This window comes from Natator depressus, chromosome 6, assembly GCF_965152275.1.
Source record: "Natator depressus isolate rNatDep1 chromosome 6, rNatDep2.hap1, whole genome shotgun sequence".
Taxonomy (NCBI): Eukaryota; Metazoa; Chordata; order Testudines; family Cheloniidae; genus Natator; species Natator depressus.
The window spans coordinates 58,054,353-58,076,849 of NC_134239.1; the positions used below are offsets into that span (position 1 = coordinate 58,054,353).

The window sequence follows — 22,497 nt, forward strand, 5'->3', positions numbered from 1 at the left end:
TTTCACTTGAGTGTTGCAAATTACCTCTCAGCACAAACAACATACCTCAAGTATTCTAGACATCTTACACAAATTCAGGAATCTTAATATCTCACCCAATTTTTTACATTAATCTCTCTTTAATCCAGGCAGCACTGTAAGGACTAAAGATCCTTTACATTACATACAGGTAGGATTATGGCTTATTCATTAGGGAGATAGAGAGATTGATTTTTCTTCTTTGCATCCTTGATAACTTTCCCTTTGCTGAAATCCTTGCAGACACTTCTCCCTGCTCAGCCTGTCTCCACATGAGGTGAAGATGTAACCCTCAGTATGAAAGGTAAATACCACGACTCCCATTGAAAGCAGAAAATGAGCACTCCTACTTCTCTGACAGAAAGGTTGTATTGTGAATTAAGCCCTGCAAGATGATCTGCCCTTAAATCCTCCTCTCTTGTGTTAAAGACTATATTGTCGTCCTGCATTTTCTCTATTTATTTGTTGCTTTACCATGGAATGAGGAAACTTTCAGATCCAAAGACAGATGCTTGTCAATAAATATGCCCCTTTAGGATTTCCTTAAATTCAAAGTTCAGATGTCACCACAAATCTGTCACATGTTAAGCAGCAAATCACGGTAAGGCAAAAAAGAAAGAGCTCTCAGCCTAAAGTGCTAAAAACCACTCTGTATATGGGCAGGGACATTTCAAGATACATTCTGCATAGTCTCCCCAGATGACTGGAAATGGAGCTTGGATGACAAGCCGTAGACCAGTCTGTGTATTTATTTTAAGAAAATGTGCAGAATATATTTTATGTGACATAACAAAACTATCTAGCAGAAGTAATGAAGGCAATTCTAAAATAACACAGCCTTGTTTTTAACTTTCTTGCCCTTCTTTATTCGCAGCTGGATGTGTGCTGTGCTGGAATTTGGAATCTTTTGTTCACATTCTGGCTGTCTTGTAAGCACCAGGCAGTGCACGCTACCCCATCTGGCCAGGCTGGCCTAGAGAAATAGGCTCTTCTAAATGTGCAAAGACAGTTGCTTTACATAGACATAGCCCTCTGTACAAAGCTGCCTTCTGTGTATTACAGAAGCCATTAGGACTAATAGAATTTGGTTTCCAATCACAGCCCAATAAATTCCATTTTGTTGGATATTGCCTCAGAGAGATGAGATGGGACAAGTGCATGGAAAGTTTTTAAGAACCCTGGGGGGCAGTTTTGAACTTGATTCCAAAATGGATGGAATAACAACGGAGGATGGGGGCAGAGATGATTCTGTTCCTGTAGACAAAGAAAAGTCTGGCTGCGGTGTTCAAGAACTCCAGAACTTAGAAATTGGGGGGTTAAGACAACTATAAAAGTGAGAATTGAGAAAGGAAGCAATGAAAAAATAAGGCTTTCAGTGCAGGCAGAACCAAGGTCTGGACAAATTCTGGCGTGATTAAGAGAAGTTAAGGTTTTGCTTAAGGAACATGATAGAGTCAGAAACATTTGATAAGGACTCTCTCTAGAAAAATTACTTCAATCTTGAAAGCATCCATTTAGTTGGTTACAGAAGTTTTATGGTGTAAGCAGAATTTAGATGGGATACAGAGGATGGCCATAATATCTTGACCATTTTGAAACTTGCTTTCCACAAAGTACCTGAATTCAGGAAAGATACCCATCTATATAAGGCAAGAGAAGCCACCAGCAGTCAGTTGCTGGTTCTGCCCAGTCTGGACAGGACATCTCGGCTAGTAGGCCAACATGTTCAGCCAGACTCTGTCAATACTGCCACAAAACTTCAGGACGTATCTAGCTGAGTTTGCACACCCTCCGCACTTACAAAAGCATATTGGGCAGTTAAGGATGCAGTTACCCGGTTTTATAAAAATGTGGGGAGGCTGTAGATTTATTTAAGGGAGGCAGGGTGGACATTTTTTCCCTCCTCTCTGGCAAACTAATTTTGGCCCAGCATGAGGTGGAGTTTTGGCCCAGCATCAAGATTAGACCCCCAAATATACCTCACTCCTAAAGATCTGTTGCTAATTTTGGGAATTAACATAGTTTTTGCATTGACGACTGTCCTGTAGACTGAAGTTCTCTATTTATCCTCAGAGCAAAACGGGCAGGGCCAGGATATACTTTCCCTACTAAAGTGTATTTACATTTGTTCTGGCGGATCACAGGATAAGAGGATAGTTCAGTGCCCCATGGCCTCTCTAGTGAGACTGTCAACAAGACAGCGCCAATGAGAGCCGACAGTTTCGGTTTTTATTAGGTGGAAGCTGGTCTGAGTGGGAACTGGTCTGAGACCTACCAACTCATTTCATGCACAGGACATCCTTGTGCCCTAGAGCTGAAAAGGTTCCCTGGGCTACCCAATGCCCCCATTTCAAATGAAGACCCCGTTAAATTCAGAAGGGTGAAAATGAGCCATGGGAACCGTGTGACAGGCTTGGGGAGATGGGGCTGCCATGCCATTTAAAAAGAAAAAAAAATAATGAGTTTTTTTTCAAGTCTTCTCTTCTAGGTTGCCACCTTCTGTCCCCCGTGTACAGTATCTGCCATCTGTGTGAGTGTAATTTAGGGCCAATTAAGGAGTGAGTGGGAGTCATAAACTCATTTCATTTAGAACCTGGAAATGGACTCCTGGGAACCTAGAGAGAGAACTGAGTGCTTTCTCTCCACAAAAGCTGCTCCACCCCAGTGCGGTAATTCTAACCACCAAGCTCCAAATCTCAAAATTCAACGCTGGCTCGGATTTACGGAGCATTAAGCAACTGAATTAAATCCTCGGTGTTCACTTGGAGTCAGCCTGAGTGAGTAAAGGATTTCACGGGCTGGGTTACTCTACAAGGCCATAATTTATAACATTATGCAGAAGCTGCTCCTCCGAGTTTTATTTTGACTTGCTGCAATTTCTTTTTATTAAAGCCCCGATAGTATTTGTTGTTTTTCTGTCTGCTTTGATGTGGGAGTTTTGGATTAAATCTAAATAAATAAATGAGGTTTAAAATTAAATTAGGTTTCATTTGCATGAGTCTGGGAGTGAAGTGCATCTTTCTTTTACCATATAAAACCTAACAGACCCATTACCGATCATACAGCCCTCCGTTGCTCACGAGAAAAATGACATTTCCCTCTGCGTAGGAAATACTTAAAAGTCCCAAGAATAGATTTATAGGAATATTTTAACCTTTTCTTTGATCCTTGAAATGTCATTGTTCTGTAGGCTACATTGCAAAATGTGACCTTTTCTAGGAACCATGGGATGGATTTGATCTTTGGAAGATGTTTTAGAGATAATGTACTATAGGGTGCAGGGAGGATTCGTTCCCAAACAGGGATTGGAGCTGCTTTTTTTCTGCATATGGTGAGAGGATGTTTGTGTCCGGTGTGAATATTAGAGGCATAGGTATCTAGAGTGTGTGCTTTATAGGTAGAGAGCAGGGAGATGTTAAGAGAATATCGCAGCTTTTTATTTTAATGTGCAACAACTTCATTTTCTTTAATCCAAATAAAAGAAGTTAAAGTAACAGTAATGGGCCATATGGGGAAACTTGCATAGGAAGATGCTTGAAATGTAGGCTGTTTCCTGAAGTGCAAGCTATGTTTGCTTTCCAGGCAAAATTCACCTAGAGTCCCTGGCTGGCAAAATACAAAACTGGGCAGTTAAAGAAGAAATGGGAAAGTTCAAAAGAGTTGAACCTTCCTTCCCGTCAGATTTGTGTTCTGGCATGATGTTTCTGTCCCCATTCTCTGATGCTTTCATCCTCCTTCAGTGTTCACAGTTTGTCCCTCTGGACAACCAATCTTAAATTGCATATATTCTCCATGTTGCACGCAAAAGGAAGCACCAGCTAAATTCCTGTACAGCTGTGTTTAATTTGGAAACCCCTAACCTTTTAGCTGTTTTCAACAAAAGTGGAGAAAAGCTGGTGAAACCCAATAGTTGTCAGTTCCCTCTTTTGCTTTTGCTGGTGATAATATTCCAGACTAGATCTCCTCCAAAAATGCCAGAGCACCAACTATGTGAGTTTCCTATGTTGAGACCAATGCTGCAGTCCTTGCACACCCAAAACTCACCCTGGAGATTAGTATTATTGATGTAGTATACTAGATGCCCCCAAAATAGCTTTCAGTGTAAGCACAGACAGAACTTTATCAGTGGTAACGCAGTAGGGATGGTAGGGGATGGGAGAACAAAGGCGATAGATTATCTGGCTGCCTGTTTGTTACACAAAAGATGACAACAGTGCAGAAGAAAACTTGCCCTACTGCAGTATTCAAGAGGTTCCCAGGGCTGGCACTTCAGGTTTTTGGGCTGGTTCTCTGAGCTCCCTTCTTTAATGTTGTGACTCTGCTGGGGTCCCACTGTGCACTGGAGCTTGGGATGCAGGTGTGAAATGGAGAAGCAGCTGTTGCACTTAGTCTGATGTAGAGAAGTCCAAACACTATAGCAGGTTAGAGTGCACAGTGCTAAATAAAAAGCAGCAGTCACTGACCTTGAGCAGCTGGGGTTGTAGTCTGGTAAAGTGGCATGATTTGCCAAAAAGATTGAGAGCCATGGTGCTATTACAATGTGGACAGTCCAGAGGATCTTCACATTGGTTCCTACCTTATTTCCAGTCATGTGTATTGAGTCTGAAAGTATTTTATCCATAGCTAATGTGCTGGAAAAAATGTAGCTAAACAATAAGATGTCTGGGAGTCACTGGCCTTTATCAGTGACATGGCTGTCGGGCAGTAGAGGCTGGTGACATTTTGAATACAGGTAAGCGAAATTAACAGGTTAGATTGCATACTGGCAAGTTATAGCAGCGGATAAAGACCATGTACCTGAGTAAAAACAAGGTATGCAGGGTCAAACCTGAGGATCTGTCACTGCAGTTTGTCTCCTCCCTTTACTCACCAAATGCAGCTGTAGCTCTGGTAGATAATACGGGTGTTTGGCCAGCATATTGGACAACATGTCATGTTAACCACATCCATAGATTTATTTTACAATAGAAGCATGAATGTAAGAATATAACTGGTCTGTGATGGTACTAGCAAAATCCAGGGGAGTCTGAAGAAGCTGTGCTTTCCAGAGTTCTAGGTCTATAGATCTCATGATGATTTATCATTCTCTCTGCTCTGTTCTCCATCCATTGTCTTGCATTTCACATACTAATGCTCTGATTTCCTCGGCGTCATGAATCGATCATCTATAAGTAGGCATCCTTCGATCTCTAAAGACCATGGGTACACGCTCCTGAGAGAGAAAGAATGCACTCAGTTGGTTTTATGTGGCTGAAGAGACACAGTCGAGAGAGACCGTCTCTGCCACATTCTGACACTTGGAGCTCTGTCTTCAGCGAGCTCTTTTCTCCTCTGCTAAGCTGGACTACTTCCTCTTGTACTTCCGGAGACCTTTGTTGAGCTCTTGTTTCCAGAGGCCATGGTCCTGAGCGTGATCTTCCCAATTGTCCACATCCATGTCCATTTCTTTGAGGTCTCGCTTGCACATATCCTTGAAATGTAATTTTGGGCATTCTTTGGCTCTTTTTCCATATGCCAGTTTGCCATAGAGAATGTCCTTTGGGATGTGCCCATCATTCATTCAGCACACATGCCCAAGCCAGCAGAGGCATCTCTGTTTGAGGAGTGTTTGCATGCTGGCCCGCTTGACCACATCAGTGTTGGTGACTCTGTCCCTCCAGGAGATTCCAAAGATTCAACAAAGGCAATGCATATGAAAGCCGTTGAGTCTCTTTTCCTGATGAAAGTATAGGGTCTATGTCTCAGTCCCATACAAAAGTGTCCTGATAACACATGCACGATACACACAGATCTTTGTGTGTTCTTTTGTTTTGCCATACCCTCTTGCTCAGTCTAGATATTGTTGTGGCGGCTTTTCTGATACAGGTGTTGAGTTCTGTTTCAAGTGAGAGGTTGACTGTGATAGTGGACCCCAGATAAGTGAACTTGTTCACCACTTCACATTCATAGTTGTTGATCTTGATGGAGGGTGCTTCCTCAACTCCTTGGCACATTGTGTTCTTCTTTTTAGGCTTATGATATGTCCAAAGTCTTGGCAAGGCTTTTGAAAAAGTGTCCATGTGGTTTTGGAGATGGGCGTCTGTGTGGGTTGTCACAGCTGCATTGTCAGTAAAGAGGAAGATAAGGTCCTCCCAAGTCTTGGTTTTAGATCTGAGTCTTGCAAGACTGAACAGCTTTCCATCAGGTCTTGTGTGGAAATAGATTCCCTCAGTTGAGGGACCAAAAGCTTGTTTCAGTAGCAGGGAGAAGAAGATCCCAAACAGAGTTGGGGCAAGTACACAGCTTTGCTTGACCCCACTATAAATCTGGAAAGCGTCAGAGACTGAGCTGCTGTACTGAACTGTGCCATTCATGTTTTCATGGAAGGACCGAATCATGCTTAAGAGCTTGGGGAGACATCCAATCTTTTCGAGAAGTGCAAATAGTCCGCTTCTACAGACAAGGTCAAAAGCTTTTGTGAGATCGATGAAAGCTATGTACAGGGGCTTTTTTTGTTCTCTGCATTTCTCTTGTAGTTGTCTCAGTGAGAAGATCATGTTGATAGTAGACCTTCCGGCTCTGAAGCCACACCATGATTCAGGATAGATTCTGTCTGTAAGGATCTGAAGTCTGTTCAGGATGACTCGAAGAAAGGCTTTTCTCATGATACTAAGACAGGAAATGCCATGTTAGTTGTTACAGTTGCTCCTGTCACCCTTATTTTTATAGCGAGTGATGATGTTAGCATCTCTCATTTCTTGTGGTACTTCACCTTCTTTCAAGCACAGGCACAGCAACTCATGAAGGTGTTTCAGTAGGATAGGTTTTCCACATTTTATGACCTCTGATGGTATATAGTCTTTTCTGGGGGCCTTTCCATTGAGGAGGCCATCTATGGCAAGGCTAAGCTCCTCAACAGTTGGTTCATTGTCGAGTTGTTTCATAACAGGCAGGCTTTCGATGGCACTGATGGCTGCATCCGTAACAATATTTCCCAGCCCAGAGTAGTGTTCTACCCAGTGATCCATCTACTTGGTGCACTTGTTGATTGTTTACCCTGTTGTTAATTTCAATGGGGCTGAAGTTGGACCCAAGCTTTCTTGATCCCATCATACATGTTTCTGATATTGCCTGAATCGGCTGCAACTTGAATGCTTTCGCATAAGTGCAGCCAGTAGTCACTGGCCCAGCGTTGAGCAGTTTGTTGTACTTCGGTTCTTGCCTCTCTCAATGCTTGTAAAGTTTTTTCATTTGGGTCTCTCTTGTAGTTTGTTTGGGCTGAGCGTTTGGCCTCTATGTCTGGTGTCACTTCACTGTAATATGCATCAAACCAGTCGTTAGTCTTGTTTTCCTTCTTCCCAAAGACTGACAGAGCTGCATCGTAGATTTGTGTTCTTCAGCTAGGCACTTGTGGCCCAATTACTGGACTCAGGGGTTTGTTGTAGTATGTTCTTGTACTGCTGTGACTTTTCTTGGTCCACTATGTCGCTGATGTTAATATGGGACATCCTTTTACTTTAGATCTATGTATTTTTTTGGTTTAAGTCTTGCTGCATACCAGAGAGTGGTCTGTGTTGCAATCAGCACTTTGATAACTGCAGGTAATGAGGACGCTCTTAAGGTTAATATGCCCTGTGATGATAAGATCCAATTGGTGCCAGTGGCCAGATCTCAGATGTTTCCAAGAGACTTTGTGTTGCACCTTTATCTGGAAGAATGAATTTCTTATACAAAAGTAGTAGTAGGAACAAAATTCCAGCAGTCTCTGACCATTTCCATTCATCTTACCAGTTCCATGTTGACCAAGACAAAGTTGGTCCATGCTTCCTGATGAGCTTCCAGCCTTGCGTTGAAGTCCCCTAGCAGAAAAACATATTTATGTTTCAGAATCCTGCTGATGATGGTGTAGAACTGGTTCTTCATGTCAGAAGATGAGGAAAACGTTGGGGCTTACACAGTCACAAGGTATACCGGGCCCTCAGATGTGAACAAGCATAGTGCCAAAATTCTCTCTGATCCATCATCCCCAGAAGTGAGTTCTTGATGGAAAATCCAACTCCATGCTCTCGTGTTTCTTCGGTGCTTTTCCTGTGCCAGAAAAATGTGTCTTTTTCCCTGAGAGATCCGCTTGATGCTAGCCAATGTCATGTTTCTTAGAGGGATGAGATATCTACATTGAGTCATTTCAGCTCATCATTGATCACAGCAGTTTTACGTGCATCATTGATTTGTTGAGGGTCCTCAGATAATCTGGTTGTTATGGTGCGAACGTTCCAGCACCCTGTCTTTAAGGATATTTTCTTTCTTTTACTTGATTTGCCTGGTGCATTGGTTTCAGTCCACTTGTCAAATTATAAAACTTTAAGCTCCAAGCACCCATTGAAGCAGGCAGCCTGTGGCGGGACAACACCCTAATGTCTGGGGGATGCCCAGTTTTATGGTGGGCGGTGGTGAGGTACGATGATCTCTCCCACTGTTGGGGACAGCCCCTGGTGCACAACTGTACGCCAATCGAGTAAGAGCTTAGAACCAGTGACAGCTGCCTCCCCGTTTTGTGTCAATGCTCAAGGCGAAACTAGAGTATCTCTCCAGGATGCAAGCCTGGGCAGATAACATGGAGGCCCTGAGTTGCCCATGCATCAGGACCCTCCTCTTGGCGTCACCAGTAAAATCCAGAGGAGAGGAAGACTATCTAGAAGACTCATTAATATAGGACATCAGAAGTGCAGGAGCATCCACTCTTTTGGATGTGTAAAAAAGGAAGAAGTATTGATGTTAAGTCCTGGTTACCTTGTATTGCTGGGTTATGTCTGTTTCTACTCAGAAACTCATACTTTCAAATTGATTGTACTCACCTATAAAAATTTGCTCTAGGATTGAGAGGCCCAGTGCTTGGATTACTTTTTATATTGTTTGATTGCCTCCTAAGTGGTGGGTTCACTTCCTCCCTCAATGTGCAGGGAAGTTTGCAAGTATATGGTCCTGCCCCGAGCAGATGGGAAACGTGCATATAAACACAAGGTATAAAGTGCTGAGCAGTTTGGGGAATGCAAGGGACCCCATTCCTGCATTAATGAGATGCTGCTGTATAGTTGCCAAGTTACTCCTACCTAATAGCAGGAGTGAGGCTTGAGTGGGAGTCAATTGCTAAGTGTCTCATTAGCATGTTGAAAATCATGCTGAACCCCATGTCGCTGCAGAAACAACCACTTCCCATTGTTTTTATCACATGCTAAGGGGTGAAAAAGGTGTTAAGACTAAAGCAAAAGAAATAATGGGGAAATATTTCCACAAATGCACATTGAAATTTGAAACTGAATTTAGATTTGACCCTTTCCTGTTGGTTTTAGAATCATAGAATTATAGGACTGGAAGGGACCTCAGGAGGTCATCTACTCCAGTCTACTGCACTCGTGGCAGGACTAAGTATTATCTAGACCAGTAGTTCTCAAAGCCGGTCCCCTGCTTGTTCAGGGAAAGCCCCTGGCGGGCCAGGCCGGTTTGTTTACCTGCCGCGTCCGCAGGTTCGGCCAATCGCGGCACCCACTGGCCGCGGTTCACCGCTCCAGGCCAATGGGGGCTGCAGGAAGGGCGGCCAGCACATCCCTCAGCCTGCACTGCTTCCCACAGCTCCCATTGGCCTGGAGCGGCTAACTGCAGCCAGAGGGAGCCACAATCGTTCAAGACAGTCATGTTTTCTCGACCTTTAATCTTTTTTTTTTTCTTTCCTGAAATGTGGCACCCAGAACAAGACACAATACTCCAGTTGGGGCCTAATCAGCATTGAGTAGAGTGGAAAAATTACTTCTCATACTTTGCTTACAACACTCCTTTTAATACATCCCAGAATTATGTTTTCTTTTTTGCAAGTGTTACACTGTTGACTCATATTTAGCTTGTGATCCACTATGAACCCCAGATCCCTTTCTTGAAGTTCATAAATATTTTCAAATAAACTTGAGATTTTGCAGTTTGCTTACAGACAATTTGTACACGGGGAGATAGGGGGAAGTTGAAATTTGCCAAATACATTATGGGTTGAGAATTGTTTGCTCAGATCTTCTTGAGCTACTACCACTCAGTGCAAGGGATAGTGCTTAGCACCAGGGAGGGCTCAACCAGGCTGAAGGACCTTTTCAGTCCCTAGTGGTCTCATATCTGGACTGTTGGAAGAAAAAGAGGACCGCCATGTCTGGAAGCACCTGTAACAGTCATCACCCTGTTCACTTTGCTTATATGTGTATTCCTTATCCCCCATCCTGTGTCTGTTTTTGGCTTATTAGATTGTTGACTCTCTTGGGCAGGGACAGTCTTCCTCTGTGAGTTGGGAAAGTGCTCAGCACGGGGGAGTCCTGATCCTGATTGTAGCCTTTGGGTGCTTCTGCATTACAAATTATAGAATAGCACAGCTAGTGACCCATGCTAGAAACTCATTGCTCTTGTGCATCCCAAAGGCCTACTAAATAAGTAGCCAGTATGAGAGTGAACAGACCGTAATGGCCATGGCATTAGTGTGTCTAAGGCTGTTGCAAGGGAATCATTAGAACAGTGTGATTCAATTGAACCAGTAACATTGTCTCCTCTTTGGTGTCAGGAGCACGGTAATGTGGAATTGATATGCTCTGAGTGCTGGTCACAGGTGCTGTCTGATCATTTTAGCATATGGGCTCTAATAGCTCTTATGCTTCATGGATTTAATACCCAATACTCAACTTTCCCTCCCGGGCTGCAATTGATTTGAGGGGAGATGTTAACTTGGGAAAGGAGCTTCTTCTGACTGTATCTCACCCTCTCACTCAAGCACCCACCCACCCCCGCTTTTTTTCCCCTTAGCCCTTTCTCACAGCAACACATGAAGACTAATGTAGTTGTGTTCCAGAAGCCTGTATTGTGACAAACCAAACGTCTCTGATGCAGATACCAAGGAAATGTATTCAGACAGGCCATGACACAGGATTTTTGCTTGTCTTGTTTCACGAAGACTATCAGCCAGGCTTCACCAGCCTGGGCCCCACAAAGTATAGCAATGCAAGCAAACTTTGCAGCCACCGAGAGGAGGTGGCTGACGTAGGTGCTGATGAAGATTAAGGAGTGGGTAGTCCTGGAAACTAGGCTTCTCAGCTTAGTGCAGGTCAGGGTTGTCAAACTGTCAATCTGCAGCATGATTCACTCCTGTGATGCTAATTCTGTGTCTGCCTCTGAGGCTAGCAATGTATTCAGCTCCATTCTTACCATAGCGACAGACTACCTTCCCTCTCCGTTCCTACTTATAAAATGTGTCATACATGTCAAACTATGGAATTAAACCCTCTATTTCAAACCAGACAGTAGCTGTAAAAATCCACATTAACTCCGTAAGAAAAGCCTATGGGAAATTTCCCTCTGGCTTTTGTTTGGTTGGTTTGGTTTAGTTTTTAACCAAGACTGTTCCTCCATGGACATGCTTGAAGTTAATGTACAGATCTTGTACTACTAGCCTCCTGCCCTCTCTCCAACTTTTTGGTCCCTGATTCCTGTCTTCAGACAATTCTTCTCACTGTTGGTATGTGAGCCTTTGCTCTGTGATTTCTGCCATCTGCAATAGCCTTAGTATTGTTAATTATTGATATCACAGTAATACCCAACACCTCAGGTGCTGTATAAACATAGAATAAGAGACAGCCCCTCCCCTGAAGAGTTTACAGTCTAAAAACAAGATAGGCAAGGGTTGGGAGGAAGACATTGACCATACAAGCAAAATGAACAATGCAATGGTCTGCAAATGTCCTGTTAGCTCCACAATCTTGGGTCTGGTTTGCTTTCATTTTTTGGGAGGGGTTTGGGTATGAAAGGATTAGCTAAAGAGAGACAAGGGGCGGTCCATAAATTACATAACACGTTAGGAAGTGGGTGGGTCTTTAATGTTGTGTGTGTGTTTCAATATTAGAGAGTTATGGGTGGAGGCTCTTGAAAATCACCAAAAAATGTGTTACATGATTTATGGACAGCCCCCAAAGGTAGGGCGAGGGGACATTGAAGGGAGTGAAGAGTTTCTGGCTGAGAGGCTGGAGGGAGGCGGAGCAAACAGCCAGTCAGCACAGGAGAGAGACTGTTCAATGTAAACCGTGCAATAAACAGACTGCCAATGATGACACCATTAGTCCCAGAGGTCCCTGCTACACTGTTCTCTGCTCCGTCCTGCCGCTTAGTCTCTGATGGCTCCTCCCAGCATTTTCAATTCCCTGAACTCACATGGCTTGCATGGGGACATACGTGGGCCTTGGTCTCCATAGCCAATGTATGTGAATGGGGTGGTCACCCTTGCACAGTTCTGGCTCTGAGGGGGGGTGCTGGGTGGGGGGTAACCATGGCTAGGTCTTGGCTCCCCACAAACCCCAGCTGAGACTCTGGCTTTTTCCTTCCAGTGATTTAGCTTGGGAAAGAGGCAATGTGGCTGATGAGAGGTGTAGAGCCTGCCTGCAATACTCCATCAAAGTCTCACATTTCATCAGAAAACATATATTTCTCCCTTACCTTCTGTGTCTTAATTTCTCTCTCCTTTTGCTGCTACTTTTTGTTTGCAGCCCAGCAAAGCCTCCTGTGAACCTTTGTATGAAAGCCACTAGGCGTGTTTGTTCTAGCATCCTAATCGTGGTGCCCTGTTCCTTGAAGACCAACTTTCATAGTCATTCTTGCCTCATTCCCTTCACAGCTGTCCTGAGGATGAAAGCAAATACAGTAGCTAGCCCCACGTAAGAGATTGCTTAAAGCTTGGCAGTACCTCAGCTTGCTGCAGTAGCATAAGTACATCAGTGCAACATGATGTCTGGGCAGTACTAATAGGGCAGGCAATTAAATTACAACACCAGTGACCTCTGCAATGCAAGGCCTTGGTGTACAGTAAATTTTTTTCCTGTTAAAGGTTTATGTTGCTTCCTCAGGAACTGGTTTTGGAGGGTTTTTCACATTACAGGCTGAATATAATTGGTGCACACTGCAGATTTATTTCTCCAAGAGGTCAGCTAACCAGTGTATTTCACTGTTAGGCTGACGGCGGCTTTTACTCTCTCCAATTATATTTCTATCAAATATTCATTTGTCTGTTTTATGGGCCTCAGCAGATTTGTACTGCCTGGTGCTGGCAGCAAGTGGGGCTTGTTCTTCCTCCAGCTTCTCATTTAGAGGCAGCTCTGCTAGCAGGTGAATGGGTTCAGCTTGGCTATCGGTGTTTCATTCACCTACTTGTGGCACTTTGTGTTTCCTGAGCTGAAAATGCACTAGGAAACAGCTCTTTGTGGGTGGCTTAGAGGCTCGTACTAAAGCGGCTGCAGTTTGAAGTCAGCAGTGATTCCTTTGTAGGCCCTGTTTTCAAAGAGTTGTAGACTTCTAGTGTGGACAATTTAAGCTGGGCTGAAACTTGTTGGGCAGTGTCTTACCACAGACTGATAGAATGTAAAGGTGTATGTATATTCCATCAAAAAACTACACAAAGAGAACTTTAAAGTTGTCAGATGAAGCATGAAAAAACCAGGAAATGCCTACATTCAGCTTTGGCATATCTCTGCCCTTTTTTTAATATGCATTACAGAACTGTAGTTAATCACATGACATACTCTTTCTCAAATAATACAACATATTAGCATATGATATGTTTCTGTAGCTTCAGATACACTTGTGTAGCATCTTGTGGTATTTTCTCATTCATGTATACTTAGGCTGATTTAACTATCAGAATGGTCCAGTGTCTTTGATTTAAACTTTGTATGGCTGTCCTCAATAAATTATTTATTTCAAAAATTTTGCAGATACCCATATATTTTACATTTCCTTTTCTAGCCAGGAATCTAACTGACGTGCACGAATGCACAGTGCAGCATTCCTGAGCTGTAATTTAGGGAATTATCTGCAAATTTCAGTGATCTAGATGTGCCACCAAGTTGCCATTCTCCCACAAAATTAATCTGTATTAAATTATGTCTGTACAGTTTACTTACTGTGTAATTTCAGTGTAAATGGCTATCATGAACTCTGTTTATTTCATGTACGCAGTACTACAAAGTGCTTCACAAGTGTATCTAACATTGTTGAAAAGGTAGTATGTTCTATTTGAGAAACAGTCTGTCAACAGGTAATTAAAGACAGTATCATAATGCATACACACAGGGGGAAGAATTATGCTTAAACATTCAACCTTAATTCTGGTTATTCCTGACTCTCGAGTTCACAACCTTAATGTTGTATTAATGTAATTTTTTTCATTTAATTTCCTAGGTTGACCCAATAATAATGTGCGGGGGGATGAGGAGTGAAGGGAGGCAAAAACTCAAAATAGGCATCTTTGACCTCTGGGGCTTCAATACGCTGCTGGCTTGCAAAAATAATTGCAAACAGAACCTGTAAATTCCATAATCTGGAACTGTTTGGTGAGATCCCAAGGCAATGCTGCCATCCTTGCCCTAGGCCCCTGGAGATTAGGGAGAAGGATGGGCCAAATCTTGGGTTTCTTGAAACACCTGGAAAGGGTAGCTGAGCTAGTTCAGTGCATTTAAGGGGACTCTGGACTGTAGTGTGCAGGTAGCTATTGATGCATATGCACAGCCCCTCCTTGTTTAGATGCTGACCCCGGGCTTGATCCTGCAAAGCACTGAGCGCTCTTGCCTGACCCAGCAAAGCATTAAAGCACATGCTTAACTTCTAGGAATGTGAGTCACATCCCATTAACTTCTATGGGACTATTCACATGCTTAAAGTACATCCTTAAGTGTGTTCTCAGACCAGGCTAGAGTACTGGGCATGTCACAGGATCACAGCCCGAATGAGGTTAACAGAAAACTCTCCTGTGCATGCTCAGTATGCATTTTCAAAAACATAATTTGGTCAAATAAAAACTAATTCCCATTGGAATCAGGCCACGCCCAGGGAGTCCTTCAGAGATTAATCTTCTAAGTCCTTTAGGGAGAACTCGTTCCCTGCCAACTGCAACTTTCAAATCTTTCGACTGTAGGACTATATCTTTTAAAAATGGAAAAAAGAATCTTGCAACCTAAGAAAATTGCCTTCTTTTAGCTATCAATACATTCAGAAATGGCTGAAACTTTTAACATCAAACTTCCCAGAAAATATGAATCTTTGGGCAGAGACCAAGCCTGTAAAATTTAAGATCAAAAGGTTAATTTGCAAAATTATGGGGATCTGAGAATAGGGCTTTGTAATGGAAATCACTTTACATCCTTAAATACAGCTGTTTTATCTATAATATAGAAACCAGTTTTTGTAAATGTCGACTTCATACTGAATCTTTTATTCCCCCATTATACCTAGCTACTGTAGCTTCTGTTTTACAAGTGCACTATCAGTTTTTTTTTCTCCCTTGACACACAATGTATATCTGCCATAACATCTAAGGAAAAACAAGATGAATGTACTCCCTGGAGGTTTTGTTTAAAACTGTGAAAATGTAGGAAATTCTAAGTTAAAGACAGACTTTCATTGTGTTTTAGCTTAGATTTATGTGTCTAAGTCTGTAAACACATGAATCTGTTCTGAAGCTATTCACAGAGAACAGATCTCTGTAATTACTGACCTAATTTCTTTCTCAGAAATGCCTTGATTTTTTTAAATCAGTCATGTATAATAGATGATGCCTCTTCATTGAGGTTTGCATCATTCTCACCCAGTGGTGTAACTTGCAGGTTTGTGTGTGTGTCTACAGTTAGTATATACAATATATCAGTGTGATCTTAGACAAAAGAGAGCTTCACAAAGTCCATATCATTTGTCAGCACACACTTTCTCCCCGAAATCCCTGTCTGAGAACGTACACTTCTGCTAGAGCTCACTGAAAATCACAGTTTAGAAACCTGTCATGAGTCATTCACCAAGCCAGCCAGCTCTAGAAATCATTAGCTTGCTTAGTAAATCACAAGAGAAGCTTACTGATCCTGGTGGTGTGCTTCAGACACCCAGATGAGTCATTCTAGTTTTCTTATGCATTTCACTTTCATGTGTCAATCTTTTGGTGATGGCAACATGCGTGTTAATAACAGATGGACGCAAGTTGAGAATCCATTGATGCTGAGACCTAGGCTTGAACTCTTGGTGCATCAATCCTGGTGTCTGTCTGGTTTCCAGAAGTCCAACTTTACTTGAGAGCAAACCGAAGGCCAATGTACTAGTTGATACTTTCCATACTTGGTGATGATTCTGATTTGTGAATGGGTGGGATGCTGCTGCCAGAGAACAAAAGTATTAGCCCTTAATGACGAGGACCCTTTAGTAAGTAGTCTCTGCTGAGTGAGTCTCTCTGATCTTTTTGGAGTGGCGTGTTGTCATTCCTGGCACTGCTATGAAGACTGAGACCTAATCTATTGGGGCCAAAAGACTGAATTATTACTTTCCCAAAGGGAAGAAGGACTTTCTCCAGGTTACGATTATTGTGCAACATAGGTTTAGTCTGTTAATAAAATCCCAAAGCTGTGCTTTCAGTGGTCTGCGCACACATACCATTATGTACAGTAGATATGTATTAAACTCCAATGCATTGACAATCTGATCTTCCAGAGTTCCTTCCATTGTGCATGTATAATCTCCGTATGTCTGTCTCTCTTTTTTTTTTAAACTGTATTAACAGAGGATTGTTAATGTTCAGCAAGAATACAGAAATAGTAATATTAGGGCTGTCAAGAGATTTAAAAATGAATCATGATTTTAATCATGCTGTTAAACAATAATAGAATACCATTTATTCAGCAATTGGCTGAAGAAGAAGTAGGACTGGGTGGATTTGTAGGCTCTAAAGTTTTACATTGCTCTGTTTTTGAGTGCAGTTATTTAACAAAAAAACTATATTTGTAAGTTGCACTTTCATGATAAAGAGATCGCACTACAGTACTTGTATGAGGTGAACTGAAAAATACTATTCCTTATGTTTATCATTTTTACAGTGCAAATATTTGTAATCAAAAATAATTACAAAGTGAGCACCAGACACTTTGTATTCTGTGTTGTAACTGAAATCAATATATTTGAAAATGTAGAAAACATTTAATATTTTAATATTAAAATATTTAATAAATATTTAATAAATTTCAATTGGTATTCTATTGTTTATCAGTGTGATTAATCACAATTACTTTTTTTAAATCACAATTAATTTTTTGAGTAAATCGCATCAGTTAACTGCGATTAATCAACAGCCCTAATTAATATATTATTTTAAGTTTAGCTATTCCACTGTTAAGGGTGGGGAGTTGTGAACAATAGAAAATCTTACTGTTCTTTCAAGGAAAATGTAGTGCACATGATGACTGGAAAGTCCGATCGAAAAGGGGGACCTGACAGTGTCCGATCAGATCGACTGACTAGACACCCAAAGTCCAGTTACTGCAGGCGGGGAAGCGCCAGGTCATCACCCACACCAGCTCCTACTCAGTTGGGGCTGTCTCCTACCTGCTTCAGGTGGCTACAGCTCCCAGCCCCAGCTCCACAGACAAGTCCCTCCTGACCCGGGCAAAGGCCGGGGGGAAGAAGGGAAAAGCAGCGAGCGACGGGGGAAGAGGAGCAAACGGGGAGTGGCCTTTGGGGAAGAGACGGGGCAGAGGCGGGGCCTCAGGGGCATGGACGAGGACAAGACCTTGGGGAGAAGAGGCAGGGCAGGGGAGGTTCCAGCACTCCTGGTGGAGTGTCCAGTTTTTAAATACTAAAGTTGGCAATCCTATAGGGGAGAGGTGTGGGGGGGGGGCGTGTCAAAATTCAGGAGAAAAACAATTCTACCATTGGATGCACATGCACACAGATCCCATTGACTTCAAATGGAGCACCACATCAGTGCACATCTGAGTACAGAATTTGCCCTATGTGACGAAGCGGGACTGTTCTTAATGTTTCCTCTGAATATTGTGGGGGTGCCTGAGTTTCCCCTATGCAGTTCTTAAGTATCTAGGTGGTGGGATAAGGGTGTATGATCATTGCAGAGCCTTAGAGGGCAGGTGTGTGCAGGGGTCTGGACCCAGAGAATGGCTGACACCCTGTTTCCTGGCAACTGATGGCCTGGGCCTTCCCCCCTGCAAGGTGAGAGCTAAAGGGTTGGAGAACAAAGGAATCAGGTGACCTCCTGGCCCAGGAAAGGGACAAAACCGAGAGGAGGAGGGGCTGGAGAGAGTTTCAGTTTGGGGCTGGCTGGGGACATGGAGTGAAGTGCAGACGTGGTTGTCTGGCTCACTGCCCCCCCCAAATGGACCCAGCTGAGGGGTCCTGTTCTCTGCACCTACAAGCTCTGTTTTAAACCATGTTCCTGTCATCTAATAAACCTTCTGTTTTACTGGCTGGCTGAGAGTCACGTCTGACTGCGAAGTTGGGGTGCAGGACCCTCTGGCTTCCCCAAGACCCCGCCTGGGCAGACTGGCTGTGGGAAGCGCACGGAGGAGTAGAGGATGCTGAATGCTCCGAGGTCAGACCCAGGAAGGTGGAAGCTGTGTGAGCTTTTTGCCCTGCAGACAGTCTGCTCACAGAAAGGAGACTTCCCCAGAGTCCTGACTGGCTTCATAGGGAGCAGTTCCAGAGCATCGCCCGGGGACTCCGTGATACCCTGTAACATTTTGACACACTGAGAGGAAGTGGAAAATCGTGGCGCTGTTGCTCGTTAGGTCCTGATGTTTGGGTGAATTTACAGACGCGATGGAAGCTCAGTGCAGCTTAGTTGGCTCTTTGAAAATTCCCAGAGCTTTACAAATCTGTTCAGTTTGTATAAATTAATACAGCCATGGTAGCCAGTTACTACAGTTTTATGCAAAGATGAACAAACTATTCATTCAGTGGAAAACTGCTGGGTTTTTTAGTAATTTCACAATGCTGGTTCCCTAAAGGAGACCAGCAAAGGATTTTTTTTTAACTCTAGCAGGCCTCACTTTAGATGCTTTAGAACGTCAGCCCCACAGCCCTTTTAGATTTGTTTTGACACAGTGAATAAGACTTTCGCAGACAACTAGAAACACCTACATATTATCTTTTCTCTGCTTGTTATCCAGCACAGCTAAACCTGAAGTCAGCTCGGAGAGATCTGTATGTAACTGGTGCAGAATTTGTAGAGTTCATCAGAACAAACCAGAATTGACAACATCTTTACGGAGGGAGAAAAAAGAAAATCAGTTGGTCCTAGTGTCAGAGCTGATCAAATGTATAAAGAAAGAAAAGGTTGCTAGACAATATCTGGGGCGAGAATGATTCTTGTCAAAATCAAATAACTTCTGTGATAAGAAAATAATTTTCTCCCCAGTTAAGAGGACATTAGTGAGTGCCTTGATTTTTACATCCTCTCAGTAACTTGAAAACAGCACTTCTCTCCCTACTAATGTTGGGTTTTTTTCTACTGGACAAACATTGATTTTTCTCCCAGTCTAACTCTGCTTTCTAATGGAGCTTGAAATTAACATGATTTTTGTTGTTTGTTGTTTACTTCCTTGTTGTGCACCAGCATCCGCGATGATGTCAGTACAGCCTTGGGAACAAAGTTTTTTAAAAGTTCTAGTTAAATACTGCAGAGGAACACAAAGCATCATTTTTGTCCCGGCACTACACAAACAATGACTGCTATATGAAGATAAGGGGTGGTTCCATTTATCAGTGACAGTGATAGGAGAGCTTGGGGGAATTTTACATTTATTTATTTTAAGTTGTTTAGGAAACTAGAGTGCATTCTTGATCAAACTCCAGTGGGCTAATATTTTAGTTTGCCATACATATAACCTTGAGCTAGCAGCTGCTGTAGCTTCCTGTCATTCTACTCCTGGATTATTTGTGGACCTGCATCTTGTGAGGTCTATAAATTAATCAGATCCAGAATTCCAGAAAGGATATTTAGATTCAAAGAGGATGGACAACTTCCCTGTGACAGGAAGGGAGCTCAGAAAGCTGTCTTGCGAGTGGAAATCCCTTCTCCCCTCTGTGCCTCATAGGTGGGGATGCTATACTGCAATTTTGTTCAAGATCCTAGGAGGCGTGATGCCAGCCGTTCCTAAATCCATAGTGGCTGCAATAATTCTCTTGTTTGGAGTGCTAGAAGGGCGAACCCTGCACCTGATATTTTCTCCTAGTTTAGTTTCAGGGTGGGCAGGGATGAAAATAACTTAAAGGACTTACCGGGACACCGAAGTCCTGAGGGGGCAGGGCCTCAACCAGAAGAGGCTGTGGCTGGGAGCCCCAGGGCCTTTAAATCACCTCGGAGCTACCAGTTGCAGAGGCGGCTGAGAGCCCCAGGGCTCAGGGGCAAATTAAAGGGTCCTGCTGCCGCTACCCCGGGGCTCCAACTGTGGGGCTTGGGCAGCATTTTAAAGGGCCCTGGGCTCCCCACAGTGGCAGGAGCCCCGGACCCTTTAAATCCCCGCCCGAGCTCGACTGCCAGAGCCCCGGGGTAGTGGCGGCAGGGCTCCCACGGTGATTTAAAGGGCCCGGGGCTCCAGCCCCTGCTCTGGCGGTGCTTTAAAGAGCCCAGGGCTCCCCGCAGTGGCAGCTGCACTGGGCCCTTTAAATCCCCACCTGAGCCGGGCTCCAGCGGGGATTTAAAGGGCCAGGGGCTCTAGCCGCTGCGGGGAGCCCCGGGCCCTTTAAAGCGCCGCCCAAGCCCAGCTGCTGGAGCCCCACAGCTCCTGGAGCCCCGAGCTCTTTAAATCACTGCCGGGGAAGCCGGTCCGGTCCAGCATGCGGTACCGGCTCTTGCCGGTAGACCGGACCGGACTAGCTTACTTTCACCTCTGAGTGTGGGACTTGTATAGTAATTTTATTGTCCCAATGTCTGAGTACACATTTGAAACTAAAAAGTATCCCTTGGTCTTCATGCAGATTCTGTTGTACAGTGTCAACAGGCCAGTTCCGCTTAATCTTTTCAATACTTGCTGAAAGAATCCTTATAGTCATAGCAAATGGAAGAGTTTTGTCACATGGCTGAACTTCTGGAACATATGTATAGGTCATAACAGCACCAGGTTCCTTCTTTCCTTGACTTTCACATTACAGGTCAGAAACATTTACACCTACACCAGTTAGAAGCAACCAAAGGCAAGACACCTATCACCCCTTCCATCTCAGAATGTGCACTCTGCAAGAAGCCTACTACTGCAAACCACTTGCACCTGGAGCCTTACGGCAATATAGAAGTAATAAGACACCCTGCCTAATCCACCCTTTGGATTTGGGGAACTTTTTCACTTCTTGGAGATGAGGAGGCCTATTATTTGATCCTGTCTTTTGTCCTCAGCAATTTGGAATCTGATCGGTCTAGTCACATGTCTTAACTGTCTGTCAGAGTAAGAGGTGATCTTTTGCAAGATTTAGTACACCTGCGTATCCACAGCAGGAGGTACACCAGAGTGCAACTCTGTCAAATTCGATTCCAGAAGTGGCCAGAATATTGGGTCAGCAATTTTCCATTACTCTTTGTTATTGTTGATACAGAATGAAGGTCATTAATTAAGCAGAAAGGACTGGAGTAATTCAGGGCCAAGGCTTAAGCAGTTCATAGTCAAAGGGTAAGAGGCTGCTATCAAGACCTCTGTTAGCTATTACTGATATGAATTCTTTTTAAATTACTGTGTTAATGGACTTTTCTAGTCGGGGAAAGTGCAAACATGACACTGTGATCTTGGGAATTTATTCTCACTCTCTGACTTCTGAACTAAATCTGCTCATCTACTCGAAATATGATTTTTCTTCCTGCCACCGCCACAGACTCCACCTGGGAACTGAAAATCGACATGCAGAGTCTTTACCTCCAGTGATGATGTATGAAGCAGAAGACAAAACAGGATTTAAGGCAGGTGTTCTAGGAGTGCAAAGGATCCTTGTTGATGATGCATGAGACACAGTAAAATCCATCTCACTGTTTCATATTGGCTCTGTGGGCCAAGAGGAGTCACAGTTTGTGCTTCAGAACTTTCTGATCTGAGGAGAGATAGGGAGCAGAGTAAGAAGGTAACCACTTTGCAGTATTCAGAGTAACAGCCGTGTTAGTCTGTATTCGCAAAAAGAAAAGGAGTACTTGTGGCACCTTAGAGACTAACCAATTTATTTGAGCATAAGCTTTCGTGAGCTACAGCTCACTTCTTCGCAGTAGTGCCTTTTCCTGCTGGTTCCTCTGAATTCCATCTGTGCATAGGGGAAGGGGTCTATACCAGTTCTCAGGGGCAAGGCTATGCATTGGGACACTGCAGCTATCTGATGGGGGAGAGCCAAGAATTCTGTCCTTCCTAAAGGACAATCTGAAAGGGAATCGTTTTGGGGTAAAGTCAGCAGTCTTTTATCAATGAGATAAGGGGTGCTAATGAGCCAGTACCATTGTTCTCTCAGGTTTATTGTAATTCAGCATTGGCAATGTGCTTTCAAGGTCTTTTCCACCTCTAAGGGCTGAGATTCTATGGCTCTGCTATAGTTTGTTAAAACCAAGTTCCTGTTTAAAACCCAACTTCTAAGTGCTCTAAAATCTACATCATTGTTCGGACTGCCTTGAAACTTGGTGTGCCTCATGGAAGT

At 43.4% G+C, this 22,497-nt stretch overlaps 1 protein-coding gene and 1 long non-coding RNA gene across 3 annotated transcripts in view; one reads left to right on the plus strand and one right to left on the minus strand.

Annotated features, from left to right (window-relative positions):
- LOC141989079 (uncharacterized) overlaps positions 1–21,844 on the minus strand; it is a 35,102-nt gene extending 13,258 nt beyond the window's left edge. For both annotated transcript variants that reach the window (XR_012639909.1, XR_012639908.1), the window contains exon 1: positions 21,738–21,844. This is a non-coding gene — a long non-coding RNA (uncharacterized LOC141989079). The remainder of the gene's footprint in view (positions 1–21,737) is intronic.
- Positions 1–22,497, plus strand: part of LOC141989078 (transmembrane protein 263-B-like) — a 304,105-nt gene that overhangs the window by 245,500 nt on the left and 36,108 nt on the right. The window lies entirely within an intron of this gene.